Raw genomic sequence first — 20,087 nt, 5'->3', positions numbered from 1 at the left:
ACAGCAGGTTGTCCAATAAACAACGGATTTCTGCCTGATTGGCACGGTTTAGGTGTGGTATTAACCAATGGGAGTGATGGGTGGGCGGGCATTGAGCGGAGGGCGGAGGGTTGAAGGTCGGTTGCACGGTGGAGTAACGGCTCAGTCGGCGCCGCGGCTGAAGCGAGAGCGGGAGCGGCGGGAAACGCTCCCTGGGCCGGGTTCCTCGGACACTCGGTGCCGCCATTCGGCCGGAGGTAAGCGAGCGGCGGGTGTGAGGCCTGTGGGTGGCAGCAAGTTTAATGTTGTGGCCGTTGTCAGGGAGAGCGCGGCCTGGCCTGGAAATACCGGAGCGCGAGGGCCTGGGGGGGTCACGGCCCATTCCCCCCTCCCTCCCCCCCCCCAATCCAGGCACTGGCCCAGCGCCCCCTGCCCCCCCCCCCCAAATCCAGGGACCGCCCCCTGCCCCCCCCCCCCAAATCCAGGGACCGCCCCCTGCCCCCCCCCCAAATCCAGGGACCGCCCCCTGCCCCCCCCCAAATCCAGGGACCGCCCCCTGCCCCCCCCCCCAAATCCAGGGACCGCCCCCTGCCCCCCCCCCCAAATCCAGGGACCGCCCCCTGCCCCCCCCCCCAAATCCAGGGACCGCCCCCTGCCCCCCCCCCCAAATCCAGGGACCGCCCCCTGCCCCCCCCCCAAATCCAGGGACCGCCCCCTGCCCCCCCCCCCAAATCCAGGGACCGCCCCCTGCCCCCCCCCCCAAATCCAGGGACCGCCCCCTGCCCCCCCCCCCCAAATCCAGGGACCGCCCCCTGCCCCCCCCCCCAAATCCAGGGACCGCCCCCTGCCCCCCCCCAAATCCAGGGACCGCCCCCTGCCCCCCCCCAAATCCAGGGACCGCCCCCTGCCCCCCCCCCAAATCCAGGGACCGCCCCCTGCCCCCCCCCCCCAAATCCAGGGACCGCCCCCTGCCCCCCCCCCCAAATCCAGGGACCGCCCCCTGCCCCCCCCCCCCAAATCCAGGGACCGCCCCCTGCCCCCCCCCCCCCCAAATCCAGGGACCGCCCCCTGCCCCCCCCCCAAATCCAGGGACCGCCCCCTGCCCCCCCCCAAATCCAGGGACCGCCCCCTGCCCCCCCCCCCAAATCCAGGGACCGCCCCCTGCCCCCCCCCCAAATCCAGGGACCGCCCCCTGCCCCCCCCCCCAAATCCAGGGACCGCCCCCTGCCCCCCCCCCCAAATCCAGGGACCGCCCCCTGCCCCCCCCCCCAAATCCAGGGACCGCCCCCTGCCCCCCCCCCCAAATCCAGGGACCGACCCCTGCCCCCCCCCCCAAATCCAGGGACCGACCCCTGCCCCCCCCCCCAAATCCAGGGACCGACCCCTGCCCCCCCCCAAATCCAGGGACCGCCCCCTGCCCCCCCCCCCCCCAAATCCAGGGACCGCCCCCTGCCCCCCCCCCCAAATCCAGGGACCGCCCCCTGCCCCCCCCCCCCAAATCCAGGGACCGCCCCCTGCCCCCCCCCCCAAATCCAGGGACAGCCCCCTGCCCCCCCCCCCCAAATCCAGGGACCGCCCCCTGCCCCCCCCCCCCAAATCCAGGGACCGCCCCCTGCCCCCCCCCCCCAAATCCAGGGACCGCCCCCTGCCCCCCCCCCCCAAATCCAGGGACCGCCCCCTGCCCCCCCCCCCCAAATCCAGGGACCGCCCCCTGCCCCCCCCCCAAATCCAGGGACTGCCCCCCCCCCCAAATCCAGGGACCGCCCCCTGCCCCCCCCCCCAAATCCAGGGACCGCCCCCTGCCCCCCCCCCCCCCCAAATCCAGGGACCGCCCCCTGCCCCCCCCCCCCAAATCCAGGGACCGCCCCCTGCCCCCTCCCCAAATCCAGGGACCGCCCCCTGCCCCCTCCCCAAATCCAGGGACCGCCCCCTGCCCCCTCCCCAAATCCAGGGACCGCCCCCTGCCCCCTCCCCAAATCCAGGGACCGCCCCCTGCCCCCTCCCCAAATCCAGGGACTGCCCCCCCCCCCCCCCAATCCAGGGACCGCCCCCTGCCCCCCCCCCCCAAATCCAGGGACCGCCCCCTGCCCCCCCCCCCCAAATCCAGGGAACGCCCCCCCCCCCCCAAATCCAGGGACCGCCCCCTGCCCCCTCCCCAAATCCAGGGACTGCCCCCCCCCCCCCAATCCAGGGACCGCCCCCTGCCCCCCCCCCAATCCAGGGACCGCCCCCTGCCCCCCCCCCCCAATCCAGGGACCGCCCCCTGCCCCCCCGCCCCAAATCCAGGGACTGCCCCCTGCCCCCCCCCCCTAAATCCAGGGACTGCCCCCTGCCCCCCCCCCCAAATCCAGGGACTGCCCCCTGCCCCCCCCCCCAAATCCAGGGACTGCCCCCTGCCCCCCCCCCCAAATCCAGGGACCGCCCCCTGCCCCCCCCCCAAATCCAGGGACCGCCCCCTGCCCCCCCCCCCCCAAATCCAGGGACCGCCCCCTGCCCCCCCCCCCCCAAATCCAGGGACCGCCCCCTGCCCCCCCCCAAATCCAGGGACTGCCCCCCCCCAAATCCAGGGACCGCCCCCTGCCCCCCCCCCCCAAATCCAGTGACCGCCCCCTGCCCCCCCCCCCCCCCAAATCCAGGGACCGCCCCCTGCCCCCCCCCCAAATCCAGGGACCGCCCCCTGCCCCCCCCCCCCAAATCCAGGGACCGCCCCCTGCCCCCCCCCCAAATCCAGGGACCGCCCCCTGCCCCCTGCCCCCCCCCAAATCCAGGGACCGCCCCCTGCCCCCCCCCAAATCCAGGGACCGCCCCCTGCCCCCCCCCAATCCAGGGACCGCCCCCGCCCCCCCCCCAATCCAGGGACCGCCCCCGCCCCCCCCCCAATCCAGGGACCGCCCCCTGCCCCCCCCCCCCCAAATCCAGGGACCGCCCCCTGCCCCCCCCCCCCAAATCCAGGGACCGCCCCCTGCCCCCCCCCCCCAAATCCAGGGACCACCCCCTGCCCCCTGCCCCCCCCAAATCCAGGGACCGCCCCCTGCCCCCCCCAAATCCAGGGACCGCCCCCAGCCCCCCCCCCAAATCCAGGGACTGCTCCCTCCCTCCCCCTCACCCCTTCCCTCCCTCAAATCTGGGCACCCCTCCTCCCCCACCCAACCCAAATCCAGGCACTTCTTTTCTTCCCACCCCCCCACACCCCCCCCCCCTCCAAAAACCCGGGCACACCCCCCCCCTCCAAAAACCCGGGCACACCCCCCCTCCCCCAAAAACCCGAGCACCCCTCCCCTCTCTTTCTTCTTCTTCCCCCACCCCCCCCCCCCCCCCGAGTAAAACTACAGCTTTCAGGGGAACTTGCTATTTGTCATTTCTGATGCAGTTTGTACCTTGAAATTATTTGATTTGCTGTAAAATCAGTGTCCCATTTCTGAACATCTTTGTTTCAGTAGAGAAAGCTGGGACACATTTCTGCCCAATGGCTTTCCAAGGTGCTGAACTACTCCTGTTTCTGGGACAGTACGAGGGCACGTTACCTCCATCACACACAATTGGAACTTCTTAACAGGGATTGCTTTTCCAGTTTGCTGAGATTAATGGAATTTTAGGAAGTTTTAGTAAATACTGTTTTCATGTGGTTGAAAAGTGAATCAAGCTGATGCCTTGTTTATCCTGATTCATTTTCAAATTGGTCTGTAATGTTAGATGTGGCTGATTTTTCCACTTGTTACTGCTCCCTTTCAGTATATCGTAGCTTTTTTAACAACGCCTCTGTGAATTGCTTTGGGATGTTTTCTATGTTTAGGGCAAAATGCAAGTTGTTTGGTAATAACAATGGTAATTAGGAAACTGGATGATAACAGGAGGGTTAAATTGTCAGGGATGATGGGCCTTATTGGCACTGGCATAATGTAGCAGGTTTATTTCAAACCACCACCACCAACAATGACTTGCGTTTATATAGCACCTTTAATGTAGTAAAACGTCTCAAGGCGCTTCACGAGCGATTATCAAACAAAATTTGACACTGAGCCACATGAGGCGATATTAGGATAGGTGGAGGTAGGTTTTAAGGAGTATCTTAAAGGAGGAGAGAGGGGTTTAGGGAGGGCATTCCAGATGCTAAGGCCCAGGTAGTTGAAGGCACAGCCACGAATGGTGGAGCGATTAAAATCAGTGATGCGCGTGAGGTAAGAATTGGAGGAGCGAGAGACCTCGGAGGGTTGTAGGGCTGGAGGCGGTTACAGAGATATGGAGGGGTAAGGTCATGTAAGGATTTGGAAACAAGGATGAGAATTTTAAAATTGAGGTTTTTTTTATTCGTTCATGGCATGCGGGCGTTGCTGGCGAGGCCGGCATTTATTACCCATCCCTAATTGCCCTTGAGAAGGTGGTGGTGAGTCGCTTTCTTGAACCACTGCAGTTGGTGTGGTGAAGGTTCTCCCACATTGCTGTTAGGAAGGGAGTTCCAGGATTTTGACCCAGCGACGATGAAGGAACGGCAATATATTTCCAAGTCGGGATGGTGTGTGACTTGGAGGGGAACGTGCAGATGGTGTTGTTCCCAAGTGCCTGCTGCTCGTGTCCTTCTAGGTGGTAGAGGTCGCTGGTTTGGGAGGTGCTGTCGAAGAAGTCTTGGCAAGTTACTGCAGTGCATCCTGTGGATGGTACACACTGCAGCCACAGTGTGCCGGTGGTGAAGGGAGTTATTGTTTAGGGTGGTGGATAGGGTGCCAATCAAGCAGGCTGCTTTGTCCTGGGTGGTGTTGAGCTTCTTGAGTGTTGTTGGAGCTGCACTCATCCAGGCAAGTGGAGAGTATTCCATCATACTCCTGACTTGTGCCTTGTAGACGGTGGAAAGGCTTTGGGGAGTCAGAAGGTGAGTCACTCGCTGCAGAATACCTAGCCTCTGACCTGCTCTTGTAGCCACAGTATTTATATGGCTGGTCCAGTTAAGTTTCTGGTCAATGGTGACCCCCAGGATGTTGATGGTGGGGGATTCGGCGATGGTAATGCCATTGAATGTCAAGGGAAGGTGGTTAGACTCTCTTGTTGGAGATGGTCATTGCCTGGCACTTGTCTGGCACGAATGTTACTTGCCACTTATGAGCCCAAGCCTGGATATTGTCCAGGTCTTGCGTGCGGGCTCCGACTGCTTCATTATTTGAGGGGTTGCGAATGGAACTGAACACTGCAATCATCAGCAAACATCCCCATTTCTGACCTTATGATGGAGGGAAGGTCATTGATGAAGCAGCTGAAGATGGTTGGGCCTAGGACACTGCTCTGAGGAACTCCTGCAGCAATGTCCTGGGGCTGAGATGATTGGCCTCCAACAACCACTATTATCTTCCTCTGTGCTCAGTTATGTGTTCAGAAGCTCATCTCGGGTTCAGATAGGACGCCAAGGTTGCAAACGGTCTGGCTCAGCCTCAGATAATGGCCAGGGAGAGGGATGGAATCAATGGCTACGGAACGGAGTTTGCGGCGGGGTCCAAAGACAATGACTTCTGGCTTCCCAATATTTAGTTGAGGAAATTTTTGCTTATCTGTACCAGATGTCAGACAAGCAGTGTGACAAATCAGATCAGCGGTACAGGTGGTGTCGTCAGCGTACACGTAGAACCTGATGTGTTTTCGGATGATGTCGCCGAGGGGCAGCGTGTAGATGAGAAATAGGAGGGGGCCAAAGATAGATTCTTGGGGGACTCCAGAGGTAACGGTGAGGGAGTGGGAAGAGAAGTCATTGCAGGTGATTCTTTGGCTACGACTGGCTAGAACCAGCACCAGTTTGGCATAATTTACAGCGTAAAGGTGCATGAGTGAGGTTTGAACTTGATTTTAAGGGGACTGTTGTACCTGATGTATTTTTGGTCAGGTTGGGTTTTTGGGACTGCCTGTGCCACGACAGTGCCTGGATCTTGTGTGTAACAATATTATTTGTTATCACTGAATGACTGCATTAATCTGCAATCGATCAGATAGGAGAAAACAGCTCTCATGGACTCTATACTAAAATAGATGCATATGAGTTATAACAAGCACCCTGATGAGGTTACTGCCCCACAGTGAGTCTTAGAGATTCATTGCTCTGTAAATAATAGAACTCTTCGGCATGTATTGTTACTGATTTTTGTAATGCTGTTTTCCCTTCTGGTTTAGTGCTAAGTTCTGAAACCTGTCCTGGTGGGCAGGAGTTGGAGTCTAAACCTTGCAATTTATCTATTGCACATATTTCTTCATGTGGAATGCTAAACAGCTGTGAGGTACTGACCGTTACATCATTTATATAAAAAAAAGTCCTGTACAAAACCTGCTGTAAGCTAATACTATCCCCTGAATGTAGATAAATGCAGTCCTGGAGGCAGACGTTTCAAATAGCTATCTATGTATGTGTAGAATTTGACTTTGGTGCAAAGATGAACACATCTGTTGCCGAACTAAGAATGCAGTTGCATTTTGGATCAATGCAATATTTGTGACTGGTATAAATCTATCAGATTTTAACAGAGCTTTGAATTTTATCTGATGTGAATCCCTTTTCCTTTCTTTAAATAATTTAACCATTTCCCAGTGAAGAGTACAGGCCCACGTCCTGTAGCCACACCCTGCTGCTGTTTTTCAGATGGCTACTGGGAGATGCACAAGAATGGCTCAAATAGCCTCTGCCTGCAGCACGTTGTAAAGTTGAGTAAGTTCATTTGGTTAGTGTTACTCTTGTGCATGTAAGGTCTGCAGCATTGCCCTACCCAAAATGATCCAGAATATGAAACTCTTGATTGATATTTTCAGATGACTAAGCGGTTGGCACAATGCATTAGCTCTACCGAAGTTCATCTATAAAATTCTGTATCAAAGGATGATTCCTGACGGTTCTATGATGTACTGAAATCATAGACACCAAGAAACGTCTCGTAATTGATATCCTAGAAGGACATTAACAATATATAAGTACTTGCATAATATAGTGCCTTGCCGTGTTGTTGAAACATTTCCTAACCATTCACAATGAGTCACTTTTGAAGTGCAGTTGCTGTTTTTATAAATAAATGTGATAGCTGATCCCGTGTGTCTCAAATATCATTGAGGTGAGTGACCAATTAATTGGGGTTTTTTTGGTATTTATTGAGGGAGAATGTTGACCAGAACATTGGGAGAACTCCCTTTCCCCTTCAAACGGTGCTAGGCGATCACAAGTATCTTATTGGGCAGGCAGATTGGACCTTGGTTTAATGTCTCATCTGAAGAATGGCACTTCTAACAATGCAGCAGTACAGCACTGGAGTTTCAAGCTAAATTATGTACTGTCTTGGTATGGAACTCAAGCACGCAATCAGAAAGAACTTTGGAGGTGGAGGAAGAAGAGAGCTCCCAGCTGAGCCAAGCTGACACCAATGCTGAAATGTGTTGGGACTTCAATTTTTTTCCCCCTGTATTAAATGACATAACATAAGAGAGCAGCTGGAGATTACAGTAGCAAGGCAGATATCTCAGAAATTTGATTCTAGCAGTTGGGAACAGACAGCCTTGGGAGAATTGTACTTTGGGGTAGCAGTTGGCAAGTCATAGATTTCCTATAGCCTAATCCATACTGCAGTAACAATGGTCTTGCTAATGTTCTACATTAAACTTGTATGAGTACAAGAGGTAGTTTTCCAGGTACCTGGGAGAGTTTTGTATGCAGCAGAAGTGCTGCTGTATGGTTATTGTATGGCTATATGTTCTGTATGGTTTTAGGTTGGCAGAGGCTCCATTTGTTAGTTTAGGTGGATGTCAAAGATCTTATGGCACCGCTTCAAATAAATTGAAGCTCTTTTTCTATATAGGAATGAAGCATTAGTATAATATTAAAACTTTAGCAATATACTAAAATTAAGATAATTTACGCCAAAAGGAATCAAGGTTAGAGAAACTTTCCCTGAGTTGTAAAACAAGTTATGTTTGACAGGGCCCAGAGATTGTTTGCAATCCCAAAACTGGTTTGAGGAACAGCAGAATCTTCTTTAGCTGCTGGAGGATAATGAAAATTAGCGCATAATTGAGAATCCCCAAATCTTTGGTTTGCACGTATGATACAGAAGTACCCTAGGCATTGCAATGAAGACAAGTACGACACAGTTTTAAAAGTAACATTGTCATTTTAAGGTCTTGAGCAAGGTTTCGTCCTGTGAAATTTCTGGCAGATAATCGGAATGACAGTTAATTGGGGTGTGGATAATGGAACTTTCACTGCAATTTTAAATATGAACTACGCAGCAGCGTAGATTTATTTAGTGTTCGTAATGCAGCAAAATGCGCAGTGGGTCACAGTTGGTTGTTCAGGCCTGACGGGAGGTGGATGAAGACGCAGACGCATAGATTTATAAGGAGGCTTTTAAGTGGGGGGGGGAGAGAGATGTAGCAAGATGGAGAGATTTCCAGAATGTGAGGGCAAGCTAGCTGAAAGCAGTTTCCCTCTTTCTCCACCCCCCCCCCCCCCCCCGTGATGGAAAAGAGTGTGGAATCCATAGTAGACCAGAGATTGAAGAGGGGCGAGTATGAGCAAGGACATGAGGCTGGAGGAGGTTGCAGCAGTAGGGAGGCCTTGGTAGAATTTGTAGAGGGACGTGAGGATATTGAAGTTGATGGGTTGAGGAGTAGATATCCAAAGGAGGTTGGCAACCCCTCAGATAATGAAGCAGTCCGAGCCCGCATGCAGCAAGACCTGGACAACATCCAGGCTTGGGCTCATAAGTGGCAAGTAACATTCGCGCCAGATAAGTGCCAGGCAATGACCATCTCCAACAAGAGAAAGTCTACCCACCTCCCCTTGACATTCAACGGCATTACCATTGCCGAATCCCCCACCATCAACATCCTGGGGGTCACCATTGACCAGAAACTGAACTGGACCAGCCATATAAATACTGTGGCTACAAGAGCAGGTCAGAGGCTGGGTCTTCTGCGGCGAGTGACTCACCTCCTGACTCCCCAAAGCCTTTCCCCCATCTACAAGGCACAAGTCAGGAGTGTGATGGAATACTCTCCACTTGCCTGGATGAGTGCAGCTCCAACAACACTCAAGAAGCTCGACACCATCCAAGATAAAGCAGCCCGCTTGATTGACACCCCATCCATCACCCTAAACATTCACTCCCTTCACCACCGGCGCACTGTGGCTGCAGTGTGTACCATCCACAGGATGCACTGCAGCAACTCGCCAAGGCTTCTTCGACAGCACCTCCCAAACCCGCGACCTCTACCACCTAGAAGGACAAGAGCAGCAGGCACATGGGAACAACACCACCTGCACGTTCCCCTCCAAGTCACACACCATCCCGACTTGGAAATATATCGCCGTTCCTTCATCGTCGCTGGGTCAAAATCCTGGAACTCCCTTCCTAACAGCACTGTGGGAGAACCTTCACCACACGGACTGCAGCGGTTCAAGAAGGCGGCTCACCACCACCTTCTCGAGGGCAATTAGGGATGGGCAATAAATGCTGGCCTCGCCAGCGATGCCCACATCCCGTGAACGAATAAAAAAAAACAGGTTTTCTAGGTGATTGGGACCTCTGAGTGGGATGTGGACAATAGAGTTCCTAATGAGTTGGAGTCAATGTAGAAAGATCATCGGTGAGGGTGTTGGCAAAATTGAGTCTGGAAGTGACAAATGTATGTGTGAGGTTCTAGCAATGGGGGCATGAATTAGGGACAGAGGAGTGTGATATTACTGAGTTGGAAGTAGGTGGTCTTGGTGATGGACTGGATGTGGGATTTGAAGCTCCAGAATGTGAGGGCAAGCTAGCTGAAAGCAGTTTCCCTCTTTCTCCACCCCCACCCCCACCCCCCCGTGATGGAAAAGAGCGTGGAATCCATAGTAGTCCAGAGATTGAAGAGGGGCGAGACCTGAGGATTTTACAGGACATTGAGGTTGTGTTTGAGTGGGCACCTGGGAAGGGGAACAGGATTGGTTTTAAGATGTGGAATTTCTGGTGTGGACGAAACAGAATGGCTTAGGTCAGTTAATATAGAGGTAAAAGTTCTAGTTTATCCATGACCCACAGCAGTGCATTCCCAGCCTGTTGTGCTGTGCACTGATTGTAGCCAGTCTCTGGGTTTCTGGTCACCTTGCTAATTTCTGGCAATATCCGCATGCTGCTGATCAGAACATTTGATATGAGCTGCAATAATGTGGGTTTATTCTGGTGTACAGGAAGTGGATGATTTACAACACAATCAACACTTTAAAAATTCAATTTCATGGTACCATGGAGTCTGTATTCCTGCAAGCAGGCTAATGCAGTGCTTTGGTATAAATAAAAATAGCCTTTGTAAAAATATTAGAAGTTTTTTATTTTTTAAAACCCTTGCTGATTTATTTTTCTGTATCCATCTCTTATTGCTAGCCAGCTGTAATCGGCTCAGCCAGCACAGATTGGGGATCAAACCTGGGATTAGTTCTTACCAACTGGGCCATTGTGAATCCTCACCAATTTTATGCTTTATAATTGACATCTTAAGGGTCATGGAAGAAGCTGTTCCTGATGCAGTAATGATATTACACATTATCGCTGCAGTCAGATACTTGGGTAATACGGTGTGACATGATGAATTTTTGTGTTTAGCGTACTAGATCAAGAATGAGCGCATATGTTGCTGAGCAGAATGCCGCCTGGTGACATGTATATACTGAATTCTGAAGGTTAGTTGTGACCTATTTTAAGTTGGCTGCAACCTGACCTTTAATACAGTATACTCAATTGCTTTGCGTAATACAAAAAACTCTGTGAATGCTGGCGATCTATAGAAAGGCACCGATGAAGAGTCTCCACCTGAAACGTTCACCTTTCATTCCTCTTTCATGTAGATGAAGCTGCTGTGGGTATGTAGTATTTTCTACCTTGCTGAGCTGCAGTGTAAATGAGGTGCAATTCAGGGGTGAAACTGCTGAGGGACTCTAGGTCAAATGTATCCCCTTGTTTTCTGTTTCTTCTCTTACAAACCCCCCCACCAACTTTGCAGTCACTGAGTCTCAACTGTGCAGTGGTCCCATCTTTTATATCCTGTTGATGCTGCTGACACCTTTTAGAAATGCAAGTCTTTAACGAATTTCACAACCTCAGGACGTACCAAAGTGCTTTACAACCATTGAAGTACTTTTGAAGTGTAGTTGCTTTTGTAATGTAAGAAATGCGGTAGCCAATTTGCACACAGCAAGGTCCCACAAATAGTGTGATAATGACCAGGTTATCTGTTTTTGTAATGTTGGTTGAGGGATAAATATTGGCCAGGATACTGGGCACTTAGATTTTATAAATGTGCACATGTACAAAAATATTCCTGCTACGAAGCAGAGGGCGTGTTGAGGGCAGCTCCACTCAGTCTGCCCTTACAGATTGAAATTCCTGACACTAGATTCCTAGATTCCACCTCTGGCTGTCTATAATTACAGCAAAAGATTTCAGTTCTTTTTAAATCTGTTCAGAGAACGATGTATATCAGGTAGTGTTGTGTGACATACTACATTCTCTTATTTCCCTTAATATCCAGTGTGAGATGTGCGAAAGGCCTGCAAGTGCGAGTTGATGTGTGCGTCTGTTTTGAAAGCTGTCGGGTGAATTCATTATCTGCCTTTCAGTAGTAATTGGCTATTTGTTGCACAGGCTGGTGTTGGGTCTCAAGCCACAGAATCCTGTTACACTAAACACTGGAAGATATTTGTAATGTAAATAATGCATAAGTTAAAAGTGCCTCTGTGTAAACCATACAAAGGAACAAGTATAACACATTCTCTTGCTCTATAATGCCAATTAGCGCTATGTGGCCTTTGCAAATTGCTGACACTTTCAATTGGAATGGATTTTGAGTAGACTTTTCCCAGCAACTACCTGTAAAGAGTTTAAAGTTAGGTGGCTCCCAAATTGTATTTATCTTGAAGATTCTTTTGAAGTCTCATTTTTAAAAAAATCATTATGATGACCAGAGAATTTAAAATAGTAAGATTGTATTTTATTTTGATCTTATTTGTTGGCCAAAAGAGCAGATTGCGAAGAGGACGTATTCTCTCTCAACCCTTTTCGTGGCTAGCTTGAGGTGTAAAAAGTTTCTTTGTGTTTTTCTACCTAAGGGCCAAGATGCATAGTACAGGACACCACCAGGGTGAACTAGATAGTTGATGCAGGTGAAAGCCGACCTCTGGCCCATTTAATTCCCACTTTTATTTTTTTATATTCGTTCATGGGCGTTGCTGGCGAGGCTAGCATTTATTGCCCTTGAGAAGGTGGTGGTGAACCGCCGCCTTGAACCGCTGCAGTCCGTGTGGCGAAGGTTCTCCCACAGTGCTGTTAGGGAGTACCAGGATTTTGACCCAGCGATGATGAAGGAACGGCGATATGTTTCCAAGTCGCGGTGGTGTGTGACTTGGAGGGGAACGTGCAGATGGTGTTCCCCGTGCCTGCTGCCCTTGTCCTTCTAGGTGGTAGAGGTCGCGGGCTTGGGAGGTGCTGTCGAAGAAGCCTTGGTGAGTTGCTGCAGTGCATCCTGTGGAGGTGGTGAAGGGAGTGAATGTTTAGGGTTGTGGATGGGGTGCCAATCATATTGCCAACCCTACAGTCTTCCCATTGCAGCATCTAGTTTTTTCTTGAACGAAGTCAGTACACTGAATTCAGTCATCCATCCTGGGCTTTTTTTGGGTTAACTTGGGTGTCTGAGCCGTGTGGAAAACCCATCACTATGTTTGAGTCACCAAACCAAGCTATTGAGAAACCCATAGTGTTTGATAGTATGTGCAGGACACTGCTGGAGTTTTACCAATTATAACCATGTGACTTACCAGCACAGAGTAATTGGTGGCGTCTGTAGTAAGTTCAGCAAAGAGCACCCTACCCATTAGGTCATTGTCATGCAGGATTTTCTGGAGCTGAGTGGGAAGAATCCTAACACCATATGGTGATCTACCTTTTCAGGTCCCACTAATCTTCCAGGCTGGTTGGTCAGTACTTTAGAATACTGTGGACCTGCTCGTTCAGATATTAGGCTGCCATGTCTGACACTGAGGGTTGGTTAATTGCAATCTTTTCATTGCTAGGTGCATTATCTTGGAACCACTGTGACCACTAAAAGGATCCTCTTTATATTTTTCCCCTATTCCCCAAGACATTGCTCACCCTGCAGCTTGTTTGAGCTGTTAAAATAGTGCGGTGATGCCAAGCTTGGGTGTTAACAGCCTGTAGTTTTATAGGAGGAAGGGGAGACTGAAGCAAGTACGAAGCTCCACAGTTTTAAGATCGTGTTTTTAAAAAAAAAAGTTAGAGCAATCAAATGATACTTTATTTAATTGCCTTGAGAAAGCAGAATGAGGACTGGGAGGAACATTTTATAAATTAAAATAATTGCATTTTTAAATCTGCAAAACTGCTAGAAGTTCATGATTTGTAGTATTTGTACCCTGGAAATAATTGTGGGGCCCTGTGGCATTTTTGCTGAAATGTGAAGGCTTATCCATGATGGGTGTTCCCCTTTATACTTCTATCTAATGAGTTTGTATTTTGATTGAGCAGAAATAGATACCTGCTTGGCAGTGGAATTGATGAGATTGGCAGTAATGAATTTTGAGCCTTGGTGCTGTGGTGCAGCTGTTTGCCTGGCTGAGCAATGTAGTTCACTGAGGAGCTACACTCGCCACCGGCTGCATGCCAGCAGATCACTACTCTTAGCTTTGGCAATGTATTTGAGAGGAGATGATGGGTTAGTACTTTCCCCTCCCTACTCCCTGCCCTATGTTCCTCTTTTTTATTCTAGCTGAGACACTTCCTGTGATTAAAATTGAGGTGATTGTGCATTACTTGGACAGCAGAATGTTGACATGTACATGGTAAGTTAGAGCGCCAATAGTACTAATGCATTGGACCTAACTCAGTACGTTGAACAATGGACCAGTGGTATTGTGAGTGTCACTGAACTAGTGGACAACTGAATGCAATACTAATGCATGCCTGTACATATAGAAAGTTTTGTCCCATCTCTGTGTAATTTACATAAAGTAAGGTACAAAATTGATGTTGCTGGCCACCCAGGGTCAGCTACACCTACAGGTACTTAGCAGCCGTTTTTGGAGCTGTCAGACAGCTGCCTTCCCTTACAATCAGTGCATTCTTTTCCTTTAAAAAATATTTTCTACCTGTTTTTTAGGTCTCATTTATGGTTGAGTTTCTTCTCTGATGGATTTATGAGGCAGGTTTTGAGGTGACTTTTAAAAATTGAGAGAGATTAAGCCGTTTCAGAGATTTAAAGCGAGTGTGTTCCAAAATACAACTTCTAATTTGGTATTTCTGGATTTGTGGCTTTGATTATTGCCCTGTAGAACGGGGAATTATATACACTACTGTGAACAAACTCTCAAAGCATAACAATCTTGTAGGACTTGAAATAAAAACAGAATGTTTAAAAATACACAAGCTTGTAAGCATCTGTGAAGAGAAAAGGTAGGTTGTCTTTTTAAACCCGAGTTATGAGTTACATCGTTCACCTGACGAAGGAGGAAGCCTCCGAAAGCTTGTGAATTTAAAATAAAATTGCTGGACTATAACTTGGTGTTGTAAAATTGTTTACAATTGTAAACCCGAGTTCATATTTCTCTGTTGATTGCTCAGTTGGTTAAGGCAGTGAATAGCTAAGCTTCACAGCTCAAGAACGCTTGATTTGTGTCTGTATTAAGTTAACTGATCTGAGTTGAGGATACTGAGTTAGGACAAGTGCCTCTGATTTTTTTTTTGGAGGGAGGAATCAGCCAGTTCCCCATTCCCGATTGTTCTCCAGCAGCCCCTCCTCCCAGTGGAAAATGCTTGTGTGGTTGTCGGGTGAGGATAAAGTAAGGTTGAGTAGTGATGCCTTGCGTCCCCACAGCCACTACCACCACCGTCAATCAGCCTGCTGACGGCTACTGTCTGAGCATGCACGTAAAGAGTGGCGACTTGAGTGAGGACTGGAAGGCATTTGGCATTTGTAGGGCCACACTCCAGCAAGAATCAGTGTCTTTAGGAGAAAAGAGAGAAAACTGGTGGAAGAAGAACTGAATGTGAATTGCGTATTGATTGGGAGTGAGGATAAATGAGGTATGGTGCATTTCCAAAAGGAATTGAAGCTTTCTGTTCCAAGTTTTTGCAGTGTGGCTGTTCATGGTGTTTCATTTCAAGAGTTGGTGTTACATTTTAAATGATTGAAATCAAGTTGCTGTAATAAGTGCTGATGCCTTGTATTTATCTTTCTCCACTACTAAATGTAGTCCAGTTAATTGAAATGTGAATGTGTGCGCAGGTTTGTTTTTGCCAGTTTGGCAGCTTGTGGCTAAAAATAAACTTGATTCAAGTGTCAGTGTTTCAACGCATCCTTAGTTTGACAAACTATGCTGAAATGTTTCTAATGTGACTTAAAGGTTTTTTTTTAATAACTTGATTGATTTACCAGAGAGAAATAGCCCAGTCTGATGTGAGATCATCAAGAACTTGACTAATTGCCATGCAGTATAGCTGGAAGAAATATTGTGGGTTTGATGTGATGGTTCATAGCTTGTTTCTCTGGAAGGCTGCTGATGTGTCACTGTGTACAGCTGGGACAGAAGGTCCATAGTCCAGTATGGTTGAAAAGAGTAAGGCAAGAAGCTGAGGTAAATTGAGAAGTAGTGATTAGGCAGAGGTAGTAGATGAAACGGGAAGGGATGAAGAGTTTTAAAATAAAAAGGTCTGGCAGTCACCTATTTTGTTCCAGTCTTGGTAGAGCGACCTTTGTGTGCTGCTATTTCCTATTTTTATTTAGCTTTGGCTGCTGGATTCCTCACTCTGTATGCAGAGACCCGATAGCTAGAGGATCTAAACTCTCAAGACCAGCTCTCCATTTGGTCTGGTGGCAGGTTTGTAGATCCACACTTCTGTGCGTCTGCATTTTTATTTTGTTACTTGCCTGTCAAGTTGATTTTACTCGAGTCTAGCCGACGGAAGGAGAACTGTGCATCTGCCATCAGCTGCCTTCCTCTAAAGTAGAGGCACCTTAAAACATTCAACAGCAATATTAACTTGTTTATATAGCAGCTTATGTATGAAAAACGTCCCAAAGCGATGAGAGGCATTATCAAAAAATGGATGCCGAGCCAAAAAGATATTGGGACGGGTGACTAAAAGCTTGGTCAGAGAGGTGGGTTTTAAGGAGAGTCTTAGGAGGAGAGGGAGTTGGGTTTGGGGAGGGAATTTCAGAGCATAGGGCTTAGATGGCTGAAGGCACTGTTGCCAATGGTTAGAACGGTTTTGGTGCTGTGACGGAGGCAGAAACCTCTTTTTGGAGAGATTCAGAGGGAGCTGTAGGAAAGAGGGGCATGGATTTGGAAGGTGACAAGACATTCAAGGACTTCGGAGAGAAAAGGGAGGTTGGAGATGGGGAGCTAGTTTACAAGGATGAGTTGAAGTGGGTTTTTTGAGGAGGGACCTTGTAAGTCTTGGACATAGCTGAGTGGTCTCCATGGTACTATACCTGATGATTTCATGACTATGCACTGGCTATTAAATGCAGACTAAAAATCCATTGTATTATAGTTTATCGGACACTTAATCAGTTAGGAGTCCTTGAACCTTGTATAATTCGAAGAAACTGTTTTCATTCTCCACTGTACACTGGAGTTTAATGCTCCTTTTTGACATTACCTTTTAAGTAGGTGATTGAATTTTGTTTTTTCACTTACAAAATAGCTGTTTTGTGGCTTTTCATTGTGTTTATGCATTATCTCGGTCTAGTAGAAAGCTAATTTATGTATGTCAGCTCAACAGTTTGAACATAAATCAGGGATTTGGTGACTTAGCACTTGTAGATAATTGCCTTACACTAAGCTATGTGCAGCATTGACTGTATTAGGTGAACATCCTGTGACTGTTGGGTTGCCTGAAGATGAGGAGAGGTGGTTAGATGCGCCGCAACAGTAATAATCATTTCCAAGGTGGAGGAGAATGACTTGCCCCCTTCTAGTTCTGAGCATCAGCTTACCCATAATGCTGCAGCATTAAAACAGTGAGGAGAAGGAGCAGGTTTTGTAAATTGCACTCCTTTCCCCTCCCTACCCTCCATGCATGTTTCTGCATGTGCTATCTGTTTCGATATTATGTACAGTAAATAATCTGTGCTTTGTGCTTTAGTCTCTGTTTGCTGTTGTAACATAAAACTAGAAAACTTTTGTTTTCTAAATCTGGATTAATACAACTGGTAAACAGAAGTTTAAAACTCAGATTTTTAGGTTGAAAACAAGATATCAGTTTGTGAAGAACTTACTGCAGTCTTTGCATATGCCACAAAGCATTTTCACCCTTGTGAAGAGACCTGTACTCTTCAGAAAGGAACTTTTGAAAATACTCTCCATGCAGCCATCAAAATAGAACTGTAAATGCACTTCATGCCAATGCCACAATGCAGCTGTACTTTTGAACAGTTTGCTTTAATCCTTCAAAATAAATGATTGTAAAATTGCATCGCTATTCTGGAGTAGGTTTTATCTGGTAGCATGGTGCAGTGGAGGGGTAGGACCTGTGATGCCCAGACAAGGTCCTGATGTGTTCAGTGCGGCTGGGATAGGCGGTGAAGGAAAGAGATGCTTTCTCTTGTTTCTCTCTCCTCCCTTTCTCCTGGGGTAGGTGTATATTTCAGGGGAGATCAGCCTGCCTGCTCTTGTGGGCTCCTAGTGACCAGTTTAACACCAGGGTTGGCAGAGTGCAGGGTGCTGGTGTGCAGGAGCAGGGCATTAAATGTACACTTAAAAAAAAATCAATAGTTTGGTGCATTTTTCCAATGCAAATTTACACAAGGGTCTGAAGTGTATTTCATTGTCAACTTTTGTGTCAAGAAATAACCAGTTCAATAAAAACAAATCTAGAGTGATTGTCATGACTTGCTGTTCTGTACAGTAGAAAGTGGATCAAACTTCTCCAATCTTGTGTTTAAGCCATGTTAAGTACGGGGTGTACTCCTGTTCACTTAAGTAGGACTAAATATAGACCACGTTTTTAGAGTAAAGCCCCTTTTAAACCAGTCACGTGTTTTCTGGACTGATTACTGAATCGAGGTCTGTTGTGCTTTCAACTTGAGTCTCTAACCATAACTCACTCACAAAACAAATAGCATATTGATACCGAAACATGTTTTTAGTATTTCTTTTTTTAAAAAAAAAATCCTGAGCACCAGAATGATGTAATAACCTTCCAGTCAAAGCAGGACTTGAGATCAAGGTTTGAGTCCTGGGCCCACCTCTCGAAGTAAGGTTTTTATAAATTTCCTCTTAGTAACATAGAAAAATAGGAGCAAGAGTAGGCTATTCGGCCCTTCGGGCCTGCTCCGCCATTCAAAATGATCACGGTTGATCTTCTAACTCAGTACCCTGTTCCCGCTTTTTCCCCATATCCCTTTAGCAATAAGAAATATATCTATCTCCTTGAATACATCTAATGCCTTCTGTGGTAGAGAATTTCACAGGTTCACCGCCCTCTGAGTGAAGAAATTTCTCCTCATCTCGGTTCTAAATGGCATATCCCGTATCCTGAGACTGTGACCCCTGGTTCTGGATTCCCCAACTATCTGGAACATCCTCCCTGCATCTCGTCTGTCTAGTCCTGTTAGAATTTTATATGTTTCGATGAGATCACCTCTCATTCTTCTAAACTCTAGTGAATATAAGCCTAGTCGACCCAATCTCTCCTCATACGTCAGTCCTGCCATCCCAGGAATCGGTCTGGTAAACCTTCGTTGCACTCCCTCCATGGCAAGGACATCCTTCCTTAGATAAGGAAACCAAAACTGCACACAATACTCCAGATGTCTCACCAAGGCCCTGTATAACTGCAGTAAGACATCCCCGCTCCTGTTCTCAAATCATTTTGCAATGAAGGCCAACATACCATTCGCTTTCCTAACTGCTAGCTGCACTTGAATGCTCGCTTTCAGCGACTGGTGTACAAGGACACCCAGGTCTCGTTGCACCTCCCCCTTTCCCAATCTATCACCATTCAGATAATCTGCCTTTGTTTTTACAACCAAAGTGGATAACCTCACATTGATCCATGCTATACTGCAGCTGCCATGTTCTTGACCACTCACCCAACTTGTCTAAATCACATTGGCGCCTCTTTGCATCCTCCTCACGGCTCGCATTCCATCCCAGCTTTGTGTCGTCTGCAAACTTGGAAATGTTATATTTAGTTCCCTCATCCAAATCATTGATATATATTGTGAATAGCTGGGGCCCAAGCACTGATCCCTGCGGTACCCCACTAGTCACTGCCTGCCACCTAGAAAAAGACCTGTGTATTCTTATTCTCTGTTTCCTGTCTGTCAACCAATTCTCAATCCATGTCAGTATATTTCCCCTAATCCCATGCGCTTTAATTTTGCACACTAACCTCTTGTGTGGGACCTTATCAAAAGCCTTCTGAAAATCCAAATACACCACATCCACTGGTTCTCCCCTATCTATTCTACTAGTTACATCCTCAAAAAAACTCCAGTAGATTTGTTAAGCATGATTTTAGGGGGCATAATCTTAGAATAAAGGGCTGCTCTTTCAAAACTGAGATGAGGAGAAACTTCTTCACTCAGATGGTGGTAGGTCTGTGGAATTTGCTGCCCCAGGAAGCTGTGGAAGCTACATCATTAAATAAATTTAAAACAGAAATAGACAGTTTCCTAGAAGTAAAGGGAATTGGGGGTTACGGGGAGCGGGCAGGAAATTGGACATGAATTTAGATTTGAGGTTAGGATCAGATCAGCCATGATCTTATTGAATGGTGGAGCAGGCTCGAGGGGCCGATTGGCCTACTCCTGCTCCTATTTCTTATGTTCTTATAAACCCATGCTGACTTTGTCCAATCCCGTTAATGCCTTCCAAGTGTTCTGTTATCACATCTTTTATAATAGACTCTAGCATTTTCCCCACTACTGATGTTTGGCTAACTGGTCTGTAATTCCCTGTTTTTTCTCTCCCTCCTTTTTTAAATAGTGGGGTTACATTTGCCACCCTCCAATCTGTAGGAACTGTTCCAAAATTCTATAGAAGATGATCACCAATGCATCCACTATTTCCAGGGCCACTTCCTTTAGTACTCTGGGATGTC

At 48.4% G+C, this 20,087-nt stretch overlaps 1 protein-coding gene across 1 annotated transcript in view; it reads left to right on the top strand.

The window, feature by feature from the left end:
- Positions 1 to 119: 119 nt before the first annotated feature.
- cep85 (centrosomal protein 85) overlaps positions 120 to 20,087 on the top strand; it is a 77,384-nt gene continuing 57,416 nt past the window's right edge. The window contains exon 1 of the mRNA XM_068006915.1: positions 120 to 236. The gene's annotated coding sequence lies outside the window, so the exon portion shown is untranslated. The remainder of the gene's footprint in view (positions 237 to 20,087) is intronic.

This window comes from Heptranchias perlo, chromosome 26 (genome assembly GCF_035084215.1).
Source record: "Heptranchias perlo isolate sHepPer1 chromosome 26, sHepPer1.hap1, whole genome shotgun sequence".
In the NCBI taxonomy this organism is placed as follows: domain Eukaryota; kingdom Metazoa; phylum Chordata; class Chondrichthyes; order Hexanchiformes; family Hexanchidae; genus Heptranchias; species Heptranchias perlo.
Note: the sequence above shows the minus strand (reverse complement) of the source record. Positions and strands in the feature narration are given on the sequence as shown.